Raw genomic sequence first — 15,879 nt, 5'->3', positions numbered from 1 at the left:
ACTTACCCTCCCGGGCAGTTGATTGTTGCTGACTTTACTCATAGACAAGCAATGTGTTAGCCTATAGACAGGCATTGCAGAAGCTTCACACTAAGCAAATAAGATTACTCATACACTCACGCAACGCACACCTCTCGGTGAGTTGCTACATGCTTCGTATTCCTAATCCACATGACTAAGTATGCAATACCCAAGCACTCCCACTAAGTGTTGCAATGAAAGTAAAGATGCTAAGCAAAGAAGATGAAGATGGAGTTGAAGGAACAGAGAAATGCATTGAAAACATATTGTATTAATTCCTTAATTCCAAAATGTCATACAATACAATATGAGAAAAGAAAGGAAAAGGAAATGACCGGCTGGAAGCAAAGATTTTCTCCCAGCGGATGTACGTCAAGGCTGCCGATGGTGCCATGGATGGGTGGAGGAGCTGACTCTCTCGAGATCTAGCTTTAATTGAAGGCTCTGGTCGTCACTCGGAATGGATGAAGGAGGTGAATAACTCTCAGCCATCTTTTCACGCATTTGTCTGGATCGCGGGGAAAATCCCCAGTTTGAAGGATAATCTCCGGATAACTTGAATTTCAGCTCATCGGCCTCTATTTATAGAGCTTAGGTCGCCGACAGTATCAATTGAACTACTCTGAGTCTGACGTTTGGCGTGTTAGTCCTTTCTGAACCTCTGCCACTAACGGCATGGTAGGTGTAATGTCAACATCATCTTTTGGATTTTCTCGAAGTAGATGCGTTGATGCGTTCATTCCTCCTACCTTGCATTGATCTCATTAGTTTGCATTATTGCGCAACCCAATCATTCAGTGAACGCATTCGCTTAATGCTACAACTCTACATAATGACTGCAATCGCCTGACGAGCGTAACTCCCATGCGATAGACGCATACGGCTGATTACCGCAACATCCATGCGTTGATCGATGCGTTTGCCTTTGCGATGGAATGTTTCTCCGCATGCGGTCATCTATGCGGTGGTCCGATTTCCACGTTTGCATCCATTTCCTATATTGGCAACAAAAATAGAATATTAAACGCATAATTAACGCAAAGTAACGGATTGACTGAGATTCGACATGCTGATCGACGCAAACTCTTTTTCTCGTGAATTCCTAACATGATTGCCGCATATTATGCCTAACAACCTTCATAGTTCTAAGTAAAAAGGACTAAGATGGCATGCATTTCTGCATGTCATCACACCCTCAAACTTAAAATCATGCTTGTCCTCAAGCATGCGTTATACTCAAGAAATTCTAACTCACCTTCATGCTTTCTTTTGCGATGTCCAGCTTCTCAGAATATAATTTACACACACCTTTGACCATCACCGCAATGCTCTCCTCCACTTTGGCTGCTTCTTCAAAAAGATCTTGTCTAAGTTAAATCCGGCAAGCCTTTGCTCAAAAACTTTTATTCATTCACCACAATTTTGTGTTTAGCTTTTGAGAATGCGTTCATTCAAAAAGACTTCAAAACTTTACGATGGCTTATTCACATGCAGCGTTGAACCTAGTTACACCCTTCGTTTTGGCTTACCCCCACGTGTGTCATGCAGGCATCCAACTTCAGTTGCATTCCATATTCAACTTAACTCTTGTCTCGTTTGGTTTGGCTTGCGCCGGACAGAGGACTTACGCTTATGCGCTGATTCTGGTGACTTGCCTTCGTTTTGGCTTGCCCCCACGTGTGTCATGCGAACATTCAACTTCGAGCAAGTGCCTTTCACAGTTTAACTCTTATCAACATGGGTTTCCCCATAGCATTAACAGTGGAGTTATTATTCTAAGAATCTCACTTCAACTTTTTTTTTCAAATGATCGCAATATAATGAACACAATTTTCTGAGATCGCTGCCACCCCCAAACTTAGAGGTTGGCAGCGTTCTCACCGCAAAGCTAAAAACAGAATTACAAGAATGCGATAATAAATGTTTGAACAAAGGTTTGCACAAAATAAAACTTAAGACTTTCAAAATTTGAAGAGGCTAATGAAAGTAAAGAATGCCTTGCATTGATTAGTTAGAAAATGCGGTGAACTACACGTACCATCATAGAAACATCGCAAAACAGTGCAATCAGGAAAAAGAAATTTTCAAAAGGATAAGGCATACAAGATAACAAGAAAAGACCTTAAGCGGAACAATGCATGCGCTCATGTGTTGGAATCCACGTGATTGAAGCCATGCATTGAAAGGTAAAAGGAATTCTTCCGTTGAACTACGAACCGAGGAGACTTATTGTTGCACCTACAAGAGCAAACATACCACATCCAAGGAAGTAACCATATATCTAAAATAACAATGAAAATAAAAATAATCTATACTAAGAAATCAAAGTAAAGATAGAGTAGAAGATGTCCCTGGAAAGATTGGAGTATTGTCACCACAAGGAGTCTTCCATGCGGGAGATGGCTCTCAACTGCTCGGGTCAAGCTTTCTTGACCATTGGAACTTTCGGCAATTTTTAGGCGCATGCGGCCATCATGTGCTTAGAACTGCCTTCAACTCTTTGCGACTGATTGCCCTTCTACCTTGGGGTCAACATTGGCTTTCAGCGTATCGCCTACACTTCAATATTGTTTGCAACCTGATCGCACAAGCTGCAATACTTCCAAGATAAAAAGTTTGCTCGTAGAGACACAAAACTTAACAAACATTTAGCTGCCAAGTCCCCGGCAACGGCGCCTACTAAGTGTTGCAATGAAAGTAAAGATACTAAGCAAAGAAGATGGAGATGGAGTCGAAGGAACAGAGAAATGCATTGAAAACAGATTGTATTAATTCCTTAATTCCAAAATTTCATACAATACAATTTGAGAAAAGAAAGGAAAAGGAAATGACCGGCTAGAAGCAAAGATTTTCTCCCAACGGATGTGCGTCAAGGCTGCCGGTGGTGCCATGGATGGGCAGAGGAGCTGACTTTCTCAAGATCTAGCTCTGATCGAAGGCTCCGGTCGTTACTTGGAATGGATGAAGGAGGTGAAGAACTCCCAGCCATCTTCTCACGCGTTTGTCTGGATCGCGGGAAAAATCCCCGGTTTGAGGGATAATCTCCGGATAACTTGAATTTTAGCTCATCGGCCTCTATTTATAGAGCTTAGGTCACCGACAGCATTAATTGGATTGCTCTGAGTTTGACATTCGACGCGTTAGTCCTTTTTGAACCTCTGCCACTAACAGCGTGATAGGTGTAATGTCAACATCATCTTTTGGATTTTCTCGAGGTAGAAGCATTTATGCGTTCATTCCTCCTACCTTGCATTGATCCCATTAGTTTGCATTGTCGCACAGCTGCAATCATTCAATGAGCGCATTTGCTTAATGTCGCAACTCTACATAATGACCACAATTTCCTGACGAGCGCAACTCTCATGCGATGAACGCATACGGCTGATTACTGCAACATCCATGCGTTGATCGATGTGTTTGCCTTTGTGATGGAGTGTTTTTCGGCATGCGTTCGTCTATGTGGTGGTCCAGTTTCCACGTTTGCGTCCATTACCTGTATTGGCTACAAAAATAGAATATTGAACGCATAATTAACACAAAGTAACGGGTTGGCTGAGATTCGACATGCTGATCGACGCAAACTCTTTTTCTCATGAATTTCTAACATGATTGCCGCATATTCTGCCTAACAACCTTCATAATTCTAAGTAAAAAGGACTAAGATGGCATGAATTTCTGCATGTCATCAGTCATCCTAGTGAATTGAAGTCTCTGTCATGAACGACGTTATATAATGAGACTATAACACTTCATGGTTCAGTCTTATACAAACTCTTTTGTATAGGACGTCCCCGCTCGCATGTCTCCACATTAATGATCAAGATCAGACCATCTGTAGCAAGTCACAACACTTGTAACTCTTCTACAAAGCGGGCCACATCCGTAGTGTCATCAGGATAAGATTTTCCTCCTATATCCATATACTACAGATCATTTTGGTTACCACTTAAGACATGATCCACCTGTATGTCTCAATAAACATGCTTAAGTTACAACGACAACCAGGGATCTTAGTTTATTGGTTTGTGGTAAAGCAAATAAAACATCCCATGTTTCATAAACAGCAATAAAGAAAATATCATATATTATTACATCACAAGCGTTTGTTCAATATAGTGTTTACAAACTACAGGATCCAATGAGAGTTTAGGGCATCATCCCCGAAACTCTCCTCACTGTAGATATATTTATGTTCACTTGATTTAACCATAATCAGTAAGTCGACCTTTCATAGGTTGTTCGTAATAACGGCTAGGTCAAACGTTGTTTTACCCCTGAAATTACATCTTGCTCCTTAAGTTCCACTGATCCTCTAATTTACAATTGGTTTGTGATCCAATCACTAAACTGGATCCCTCTTGGCCTAATGAGAGGGTGGGTCTCTTGTTCAAGACCTGGATTCAACACATAAGAGGACAATCTTTCTCTTATCCCTAAATTGGGTAGGCATCAATTCCATCTTGCAACCTATGTCCCCAGCTATCTACCCGGTCTTACCCTTGAAATGGGAGGCTTATTGAGCCGATGCTGTTGAGTCAACCCTCACCTATGCAAATTTAAGGATAATCCCAAATAAACAAAAGTTCATAGTTAGCTCAGAATTAAGATCAAGTTACCTAGGTCATCTAAGCGTAATAGTCAATCTTAAACAGTAAATAGTGTTATAAAGTAAGAGTGACTTATTTCTTGGTTCGATTTTATGCAAATTCATTGTATAGGATGCCCCCACTCCTCATGTCAATACATGAATGAATCAGAATTACTTCGTTTGTAGCACCTTACAACAAATTGTAATAACTACAGAGTGGGTTGCATCCGATAGTGTTACCAGAATAAGGCACCTAACCTTATTCGTATACTATAGACTATTTTGGCTATTTACTCTAACTTGATACATCTTCATATCTCTACATAAAGTTCAAGTATTCATATAATAGCCATGGATCTTAGTTTATTGGATTTAGTCTTTACAAATTCAAAAACAACTTTATTGAATAAATGTTGAATAACATTTTTATAGATAATAGAAAATGTTTAACTTTACAATCTGCGAGTTTTAAGACATACAACCCAACATATCAAACTTACTTTGAAGGTGAGAAGAAGGGTTAGTTCATTAACATATGTAATTGTTTTTCTTTTCCATTCTTTATTCTACAAAATTTTTGAAATTTGGATGTTAGAATCTACGAGAACTTGTTTCTGTTTTGGACTAAGTCTTCTGTTTAATCTAAGTGGAATGTGGATTCAACCAGTGGGGGTAATTCTTGATTCTTGATTCAATTTTATTTGCACAATTGTGTTGATTTTCTAAAGCCTATTTTGCACAATTTTATTTGCATATCACACTACAAGTGATTTTCGCAGGGTAAGACAATGCTTTAAAATCTAAATGTGATTGTTTTATTGAAATCATAATATATAAAGTGATTTGCTAAAGCCTGTTTTGCACAATTTGAGTGTGGCTAAGGTTTCTTTACTTAGAAATGTTATGACTCTCCAATTTATGCTCATATATTACAAATTTGTGCTCATATAAGTTTTAGTTAATTTGTGCTCAAATTACTACATAGTTGGTTTAAATATTATAGTGTTATGAAAACTTTGGTAGTTCTGTTAAGAGAAGAAATATCAACACGGGGAACATAACTCAATTTCTCTTTTCCTAATGACAATACTCATTTTATTTTCCCCTTCAATTTCAACATCCTTATGAAACTTTAAGATCTCATGTAGACTAGATATTAGTGGGAACTAATCTTAGAAAATCATGACAATGATTAGTGTACCTCAGATCACGACCAAAATATTTATGTCCAAATTTTCATTATTGGCTTTCAAGGACAAGTATTATTTGAACATCCTTAAATGCAAAACATAATTAAGCTTCTACTTAGTCTTGAATTGCAAGAGATTTGGTTGTTGTTGTATATGTGGTACACCATTTAATCTTTATGCTACAATCTTTTGTTTTTTTTTTTTTCTAAAGAAGAGTAAATGCAAAGAAGAATCATTCGTCATATTTTTTTAACATATATTTACAAGCTTTGAATCATTGTATAAGCAACACACTTCCTAGGTATGCCTAAAAATACATATATACTACTTAATGGCTCTTGTGTAAAGTTTCAAAAGAGTTAGAAAAATGTCTTGAACCCTCTCTCCCTAATCCATAATTTCATAATGTTTCACTACTATAAATTGGTCTCATGGCTTTTAAGGTATCTACAATTGAATACTTAGCCATCACACACATAAAGACGTATTAGAAATATATTACACCTCGTGTCCCAATTTTCTCAAACGCATATGAAGAAGTCTAAATCATAATTTTTATTAGTTTGGACTAATATGTTCCAAATATAGCTTTATGTCAACTTTAACTTCATCCTTTAAGGAAAGAGTGGATTGAGTACATTTTTCTCATACCAAATTCATTTATACTTTGAACATACAATCAAATATTAGCTCATAAAGAGTTCATCTACACTTGATCATCATTAGCCATCGTGTATCGACTACACAATATCTAAAATAAGTATCAACTGCACAAGCCAAAGTTTGATATCTTTTGAATTGAGTGCATTTGATCCTTTAGTGTGTACTCCCATATGTTTCTTTGTTTTTCATCAGACACATTTAACCAAAAGTTCAAATGTCTTTTCCTCAATTTTCATCATAGAGCAACTCTAATTCTTTGATGGAACTTCCTAATAGTTTCTCATAGCTTAAACAAGGTTCCCTTGAAAAGTAGTTCATCATCACATAACTTATATGTAAATAAGAATTATTCAATTGTCTAAGATCCCATTCAACCTTAAAGGGATGTTGCTTGAGTGGAAAATAAAAAGATTTCTTTCTTTATCCCAAATTCTAATAAAGCATGTGACTTAAATAAAATAATCAAAAGTCAAAGAAGGTAATGAAGTAATACATAACAAAAAGAAAACTCAATCAATGGTAAATCATGCTCCACCTTCATGTTAAGAGGTGATGCAAAGTTCTAGTGGGAATCCACATAAAGAGCAATAAAGGTTCAATCTCGTGGTAGCAATTTAGACAGGTTTTTTATAAAAAGTATTTTCCCTTGAGTGTAAGATATCAAAAGGAAGTGGAATTTCTTAATCTTCATCAAGGGAACATGTCAGTTGTGGAGTATGAATGGAAATTCAATCGCTTGTCTCACTTTATCCCCCGGCTAGTGGACACAAAAGAGAATAAGGTGGAAAGATTCATCTGGGGATTAAGAGAAGATATTTGAGGCACTATTACTGCTTTCGACACAAAAAGTATGCACTTGCCCTCAAGTCAACCTTACTTATGAAAGTAGATCTTGCTACCAAAACCTTAACTTCTACACGAGGATTCATGCCAAATCAGAAAAGGAAATTCAATCAACAAGACGTCCAACCTTCACAATGGCAAGCCAAAAATTCCTAAGGCACTCAGGGCATACCATCACAGTAGAAAAACCAGACTTTCACATATCCTAAGTGCGAGAATTGTGGAAAGCACCATCAAGGGTAATGTCTTCGAAACTTAGGAGCATGTTTCAACTGTGGCCAGATGGGTCACTGTGCAAAGGCTTGCCTGAAGCTCATCACCTACATACCAACTATTTAGAACACCCAACCTATCAATAAGAAGGTCACACTTGCAGAAAGAACGAGTGTTTGTGTAACTCGTTAAGAAGTGGAGAACCAAGATACAGCTGTTATAGGTATATTACCTATCCTGAGGTATTATACCTTCACTTTCTTTGATTCAGGCTCTAGTCATTCATTCATCTCTACAACATTTACACAACATGCTTAATTAAAATCAAAGTCCTTAGGCTACATTGTATCCGTAGCTACTCAAGCTGGAGTATCTATGCTAGCTAGCTCAGTAATGGAAAACTGCGAGTTGTCAGTATCATGACATAAAACTAAGGGTGACTCTTATCATCCTAGACATAAGTGATTTTGATATAATATTAGGTATGGACTGGTTAGCAACAAACTATGCAATCATAGATTGCCATAATAAGGAGGTTATATTTACCTTTCCAACAGGTACCAAATTTTAATTTAAGAGTTCTAATACACAATCAGCTCCAAGAATAATTTCAGCCTTAAAAACTAAGCATTTGCTCAACCATGGGGCTTGGGCATATCTAGTAGGAATGGCGGATTTCCAAAACCAAAAGGATGATATTAAGAATGTTCCTGTGATAAGAGGGTTTGAAGATGTATTCCTAGAATAGCTTCCAGGTTTATCGCCTAATAGAGAAATAGAATTTTGTATAGACTTAATTTGAAGGAACTCTTATTGAAGAGTACCTACTAGCAGAAGCGGATCTTTCCAATTCATTGTGATAGAATTACCACATATACATTCAAACATACTAATATGCATTCATAATGCTAAACAGATCAAGAGATCATACCAGTTGAAGACTTCTTCTTTATAGCGAATCAAAAACCCAATCGTCTACCTCGAACAATCACCACACGAACAGAAGGAAATGAAGATGACACAACAACTCAGAGCCCTCAGTATTCTTTGATTGAGAATCCAAAGTCTAGGCTTTGATTGGATTTGGTAGAGAAGAGGAGGAAGAGAAATCGTACACAATGATCAAGCAAGTGGGAGATGAGCTAGTCTATCACATAGACAATATTCTTGATCACTTAGGTGAAGTATACAATGCTGTAGGAAAAAGTAAGCGATCGTCTAAACGATCGTGTAGGAAAAAGGGTAAGCGATCGTCTAAACGATCGTATAGGAAAAATTAAGCGATCATCTATATGATCGTTTAATAAATATCAGGAGCTAAACGATCACTTAGGAAAAGGTAAACGATCGTTAGAAAATAGCGTGCGAAGGTGTAATCGGTCAGCGATCGCTTAACAATATTGTATAGGTAAGCGATCGTGCAGGCACTCGTATAGGCACTGATTTTCTAAGCAATGACACACTCTTTAACACAATGTCCGTGCATCTCATACTTAACACACCGTAAGCTATTTATGCATCTCAAATTGATCTTACAACACACTCATCCGTTATTAAAACAGAAGAGACGCCATCCCATTTCCCTTTTAACCATCCAATGAATGTGATCTCATCATATTCATAACATATAAATTAATATCATATATTAATTATAGTATTTTTCCTCCACTAGATATAAATCATATTTATATCCAATTTCCTCCAAATTAATGTATCTCATACACAAAATTAATTATATCATATATAATTAACTAGTTCAATTATATCATATATACTTGAACTCCCTCTTATCAATTTGAACATTTCAAACTGACCCAAAACTTGACTCTCAACTTGTATCCAAGCTAACAAGGGGACCTTATGGACCTAAGACTCAAAGCTCCAACGGTACATTAATAGCTGACCATCCGTTAACTTCTAGGCATTCCACTAAAGATCGACAGTAGAACTCTTCTTGCCATAGATATTTTTCTATGTCCATTGGATATAACCAATCATCAGTACGATGACCCTTCACAGATGCTCATAATTACAGCAGGCCAATTTATCGTTTTGCCCCTGTAATTACATCTTCCTCCTTAAGTACCACTGATCCCTCTAATGAACAATATAACGTAGTCTTACTATGTGTGAACACCTCTCAGACCATGAAAAGGTGTGTGGCACCACATTATTCAAGTCCCGGGATCAGCTCTTAAGAGAGTAATCTATCTACTTACCCCTACTTTGGGGAAGGAGTGAACTCCATCTTGTGAAGCTGAGTTCCTAGCTCCCAAATCAGACGAATCCCCAAAATTGTAGGTTTGAGTCGGCGCTCTGGCCACTTGCACCCATGCAAATCAAAGGACTACCCTCAATGGCAGGAGTTCCCAACTCACTCAGGATTGAGGTCATGATACCTATGGTCATCCTAGTGAAATGAAATCTCAGTCATGAACAGAGTTATATGACAAGACATTAACACTTCAAGATTAAGTCTTATACAAACCCTTTGTATAGGACGCCCCGCCGCATGTCTACTACATGAATGATCAAGATCAGACCATCTGTGGCAAGTCACAATATTTGTAACAATTCCACAAAGCGGGTAGCGTCCATAATGTTACTAAGATAAGGTTTCCCTCTTATATCCATATACTACAGACTATTTTTGTTGTCACTTAAGACATGATCCAATTGTATGTTACTACATACATGCTTAAATTATATAAAGATAACCAAGGATATTAAGTTTATTGGTTTATGATAAAATAAAAAACATCTAAATGTGCAAAGTCAAGAAGTAAAGTAAATATCATATATATTATACATCATAAGTGTTCTTACAAAGTTTTTTACAAACTACAGGACATGAGACTTTAGGGCACAAACCCCAACAATCTCCCACTTCTCTTAAAGCGAAGTGGGGAGTACAAACAAACAGGTACAAAATAATAAACTAGGGCATAAAAACCCAGTACAACAAAATTTCCCACTTGCCCTAGTCCAGCTGCGGCCAGTCCCGTAGACCCATGCTCTGAAGGTGACCCTCAAACACTGTAGCCGTGAGAACCTTCATAAACAAATTAGCAACGCTTTTCTTCGAGGCAATCTTCATGACGATCACGTCTCCTCGATGCACTAGCGGATCAGATGATACTTCCACTCTATGTGTGATAACGGGCAAAAATGCACGTTATCATAGTGCTAAGTTCTTAAACAATGTTGCCTTGCGTTGATAAAACATGTTAAATTGCATCCATTAAACATCAATTTCATAATACTACGGTCGCATGCGTTCATCGCATTAGAATAGGTGATTTTTGTATTTTTTGTGCAGAATATGCGATAACGCAAGATGAAAATTTTGATCATAGGAAATCATTGGTTGAACGCAACATCACCGCAAGGCTTTGCGGTGATCGTGTTCGCAAATATTCGCCCGAGAAGGATTGTCGCAACTTGGTCAATGCAACATGGTGGGCACATCTGGGTGAAAGGCTAATTAATCACGATGGGACAGAAAGCTGATGACAGTCGAATTCAAATTAAGTAGACAACCGATAACGATCACAAGTACATTCAGCTTTTTGGTGACAAATATTCAACACATCAGTCAGGAATTAAAGCAGTCCCATATGTACAATCATGAGAGAAAAGCTGACTTTCACCCTGGATGTTTTATAAATACCAAGGGAATCCTTCAGAAAAGGGGTTGATCAGTTAATCAGTTCGCACGTCCTTGTTCATAGTTTTCTTTCGTTTTAAGGCAGACGCGAGAGAGGAGGTTGTGCCGACAGATCATTCCGATAAGCTTGAAAAAACGTCGGAAGCTTCAAGGATAAAGAGAGGGCTGACGCCTGCGGAAGCGGGAACATCTTTGGAACCGAATAGAGATTTACAGTGTAAAAGCCTCGGTCGGCAAGGAATTGCTACCAGGCTCTCTACTTTAACTTCCATTGTTATTTTGTACTCAACTCATTTATAAAGATGAAATTTCCTTCTCTATATCTGTTCACTCTCTGTTATTTATGCATGAGTAGTTAAATTTGTTGAATAGGTTGAAAAGCATTTAGCTAGCACAACTAGGGAATCTTCATTCTATGTGATTATCTTGTATTATATATGCTTCATTCGACCCTTAGAGATACTCGAGAGGGTAGTCTAAGGACAAGATCTAGGCTTGGGAAGTTCAGGTTAGAATCTAGGCTCAGGAGAGTCAGATTAGAATGCATAATCAAGAGATAGAAGCTTAGGAATAAGCACTATTTGTTATCAATGCATCGCATGCATCCTAGAGATAGGATATGATTGTATGCGGTCATCTTGCCTTTATGCATTTTGCATCATTGCATAGGAAAAGAGTAGAGACTTAGAGATAAGCTCTATGGACACTTTTGCATTCAACACATGCGTCCTAGGCTTAGGAGCATCGCATTTGCATTGGAAAATGACTTGTTGTACATGGTTGTAGCATGATCACATAGTTTGACGCATTCCAAGTAACGCTAGCTAAAGATCTTCTCAACCCGTTCATCCGCATACTCAGTGTATCTATCACACAACTGACTTTTTTCAAATCTACCGCATTTGTTAATTTTTCATCAACGCAATCAACAACAAACCAACAATTAATTGAGTTACCGGTTACCGCAAGGTTTTCATAAAAATTACCATCACAATCTATTTTTACAAGTCCTTGAGTTCAACCCTGGACTTACCAGGAAACTCAGTGGAATTTACACTTGGATTCTGCTGAGGAAACTTGAGTGCACAATGCAATTTCACCATCGCATATCATCCATAATTCACATCATAAAATCAAGCATCAAGTTTTTGGCGCCGTTGTCGGGGACTTGGCAACTAATTATTTGTTAAGTTTTGTGTCTCTACAAAACTTTTTATCTTGGGAGTATTGTAGCTTGTGCGACCAGGTTGCAAACAATATTGAAGTGTAGGCGATGCGCTGAAAGCCAATGTTGACCCCAAGGTAGAAGGGCAATCAGTCGCAAAAGAACTGAAGGCAGTTCTAAGCTTATGGTGGCCAACATGCACCCAACGATTGCTGGAAGTTCCAATGGTCAAGGCAACATGACCGAAACAGTTGAGAACCATCTCCTGCATGGAAGACTCCTTGCGGTGACAACTGTCGTGCCTATGACTCATGGGCTCCTTTGAGTTCGCCATAGCACCACTATTGTCACAATAGAGGGTGATGAGGCCTAGACATATCTGGAACAACTTCCAGCTAAGTCAAGTACTTTCTGAGCCAGACAGCCTCTTTAGCAGCTTCACAAGTCACTAGCATTTTGTCAATATACGATGCCTGAGACAACGCTAGCATTTTGTTCTTACGATCCCGAAAGATCTGTATACCCAAAACAAACTGAGCCTCTCCCAAATCTTTCATTTGGATTTGGGTCGCTAGCCAATTTTTAACTGCAGTCAATAAACCTACATCATTCCCAATGAGTAGTATATCGTCTACATACATAACTAAAAAGGATACTAAACCGTTGACTATTTTCTTGTAAACACAAAATTCATTAACGTTTTGGTCAAAGCCATACGATTTGATCACAATATCAAACCGAATATTCCAAGATCGAGTCACCTGCTTCAGCCCATAAATGGACCGATTCAGTTTGCAAACTTTTTGCTCTTGACTTAGGCAATGAATCCTTTGGGTTGCACCATGTAAATGGTCTCCTCAAGATTGCCATTGAAAAAATCCGTCTTGATGTCGATTTGTCAAATCTCAAAATTATAATAAGTTGCAATGGACAGGAGGATGTGGATCGACATTAACATGGCAACAGGTGAGAAAGTCTCCTCACAGTCGACTCCCTCCACCTGGGTATAACCCTTTGCCACAAGTCAAGCCTTGAAGGTTTGAACCTTCCCATCAGCACCCTGTTTGCGCTTGTAGATCCATTTACAACCTATAGGTCTTACTCCATGAGGCTAATCTACAAGATCCCATACCGAGTTGAAGTACATCGACTACATCTCGAGATTCATGGATTTTACCCATTCATCCCGATCAACATCCTCTATTGCCTTTTTGTAGGACAACGGATCTTCAACGTCGCCATCTGTCACTATAGCTAGGATTTTCATGAAACCCAAATAGCGATTAGGTGGGTTCGTAACCCTTCCACTGCGTCGAGGTTCCCTTAACTCTTGAGGTGGAACCGACCTACCAGATGAACTATCATCAACAATTCTTGTTGATGAAACAGGTCCTTCAACAACCCTTGTTGAAGTTTCAGTAGTTTCTTTGGAAAGCTCACTTAACACGACTTTACTACGTGGACTGTACTCCCTAATATGATCCTCCTCTAGGAAAGTAGCATTCGTGGAAACAAACACCTTGTTTTCGGACGGATCATAAAAGTAACTTCCTCGTGTACCTTTGGGGTAGCCTACAAAGAGGCACAACCTCGATCGTGATTCTAACTTCTTGGGATTTGCCTCAAGCACATGTGCTAGGAAACCCCATATGCGGAATTGATGTAAACTAGCTTTATGCCCATTCCACAACTCCAGAGGTGTTCTTGCAACACTCTTAGAAGGAACATAGTTGAGAATGTATATCGCAGTCTCCACTGTGAAACCCCAAAATGAGTCCAGTAAGGAAGCATAACTCATCATCGAACAAACCATGTCCAACAAGGTTCTATTTTTCCTCTCTGCTACACCATTTTGCTGAGGTGTACCCGGTGCCAAATGTTGGGAAACGATTCCATGTTCTAATAAATAATCCTAGAACTCATAATCCAAAAACTCTCCCCTCAATCTGATTGAAGTTTTTCATTCGTCTATCCAAAGCATTCTTAACTTCGACCTTAAATAATTTGAACTTTTCAAAAGATTCTGACTTTCGTTGCATCAGATAGACAGATCCATATCTTAAGTAATCATCAGTAAACCTGATAAAGTACACATAGCCTCCTCAAGCTCGCACATTCGTAAGACCACAAAGGTCAGAATGTACTAATTCAAGAGGCTCTTTGGCTGATAACCTTTTCCAGTAAAAGGTATTTTAGTCATCTTACCTTTAAGGCAAGATTCACACACTGGTAAGGAATTTTCCTCTAACTCGTTTAGAAGGCCATTCTTCACCAATCTCTCAATTCTATTGAGATTTATGTGCCCTAATCGAAGGTGCCAAAGTTGGGCATTTTCTTTTGGAGAAAATCGTTGGCGTTTAGATTGAGTTACGATAGATTTAAACATCTCTATATCATGGAGGAAACTTAAGGCTAATGGTCTTAGCACATACAAGTTATTTTCCAGTATAGCTGTACAAACTTCAACACCATCCTTATGAATAAACGTTTTATTCAATTTAAAAGAAAGAGTGTAATTGCATTATAACAGACAGTTTACAGAAATAAAGTTCATTTTTAGTTTAGGAACTACAAAGACATCTTTTAATATAAGAAACCTATTCTATAAAGTTAACTGGATGCCTCCCACTGCCATAGTTGAGACGACGTGTCTGGTGCCTACTCGCAACGTCATCTCACCAACCTCCAGTTGTCGCCATGATCTAATCCTCTGAAAAGAAGAACATACATGATTAGTGGCTCCAGAATCTACTATCCAAGCAAAATCATCATTCTCCACTAAACAAGTTTCTAATACAAGTAAATCATATTTACCTTTGTCTGCCTTAGCCTTAGCCTTGGCTGCCTTCTTTTCCTTCAGATAACAAGGATAATTCCTCTTCCAGTGTCCGTCCTGGTTACAGTGGAAACATTTTCCTTTTTCAATCGGTGGTGGATGCTTCTTCTGGGTGACAGGTGGTGGGTTAGCAAGCGGCATTCTCTTTCCCTTTATCACCCTTCTTCTTCTTCCCCTTTCCAGAGTTAGAAGTTGAATGTGTAGACTTTGTTCTTAAGGTCGAATCTCAATAAAACCTTTTAGAGGATGAGACAACATTTACCTCACCTCCCTTTTTCTCCTTACTTTTCAGTAAGGATTGGTAAGTCTGCAACTCGTTGAGGAGAGTGGTAAGAGAGTAGTCCACTTTGTTAAGAATCGTATTGCTAACAAAGTGGAGGAAGCTCTCCGACAATGAATGTAGGATAATGCTAACCTAACTACCCTCATTGATTTTAGACCCATTCATCTCCGCCACGTTAAAGTGGACCACCATCTTCAACACGTGTTCACGAATAGAGGTGCCTTCCTCCATTTTGGAGTTGAAGATGTGTTTCAGAGCCTTATGCTTGAGCTTTCTAGACGGCTGTCCGAACATTCCCCACAGGGACTCCATAATCTCACATGCTGAGACTATGGACTCGTGTTTCTTGGCCAATACGTCACTAAGACTGACCAAGATATAGGCTCGGGCCTTCTCGTTTACTCGTGTCC

Source organism: Benincasa hispida, chromosome 5 (assembly GCF_009727055.1).
Source record: "Benincasa hispida cultivar B227 chromosome 5, ASM972705v1, whole genome shotgun sequence".
Lineage (NCBI taxonomy): Eukaryota > Viridiplantae > Streptophyta > Magnoliopsida > Cucurbitales > Cucurbitaceae > Benincasa > Benincasa hispida.
The sequence above is the reverse complement of the archived record's forward strand: the minus strand, read 5'-3'. Positions refer to the sequence as shown.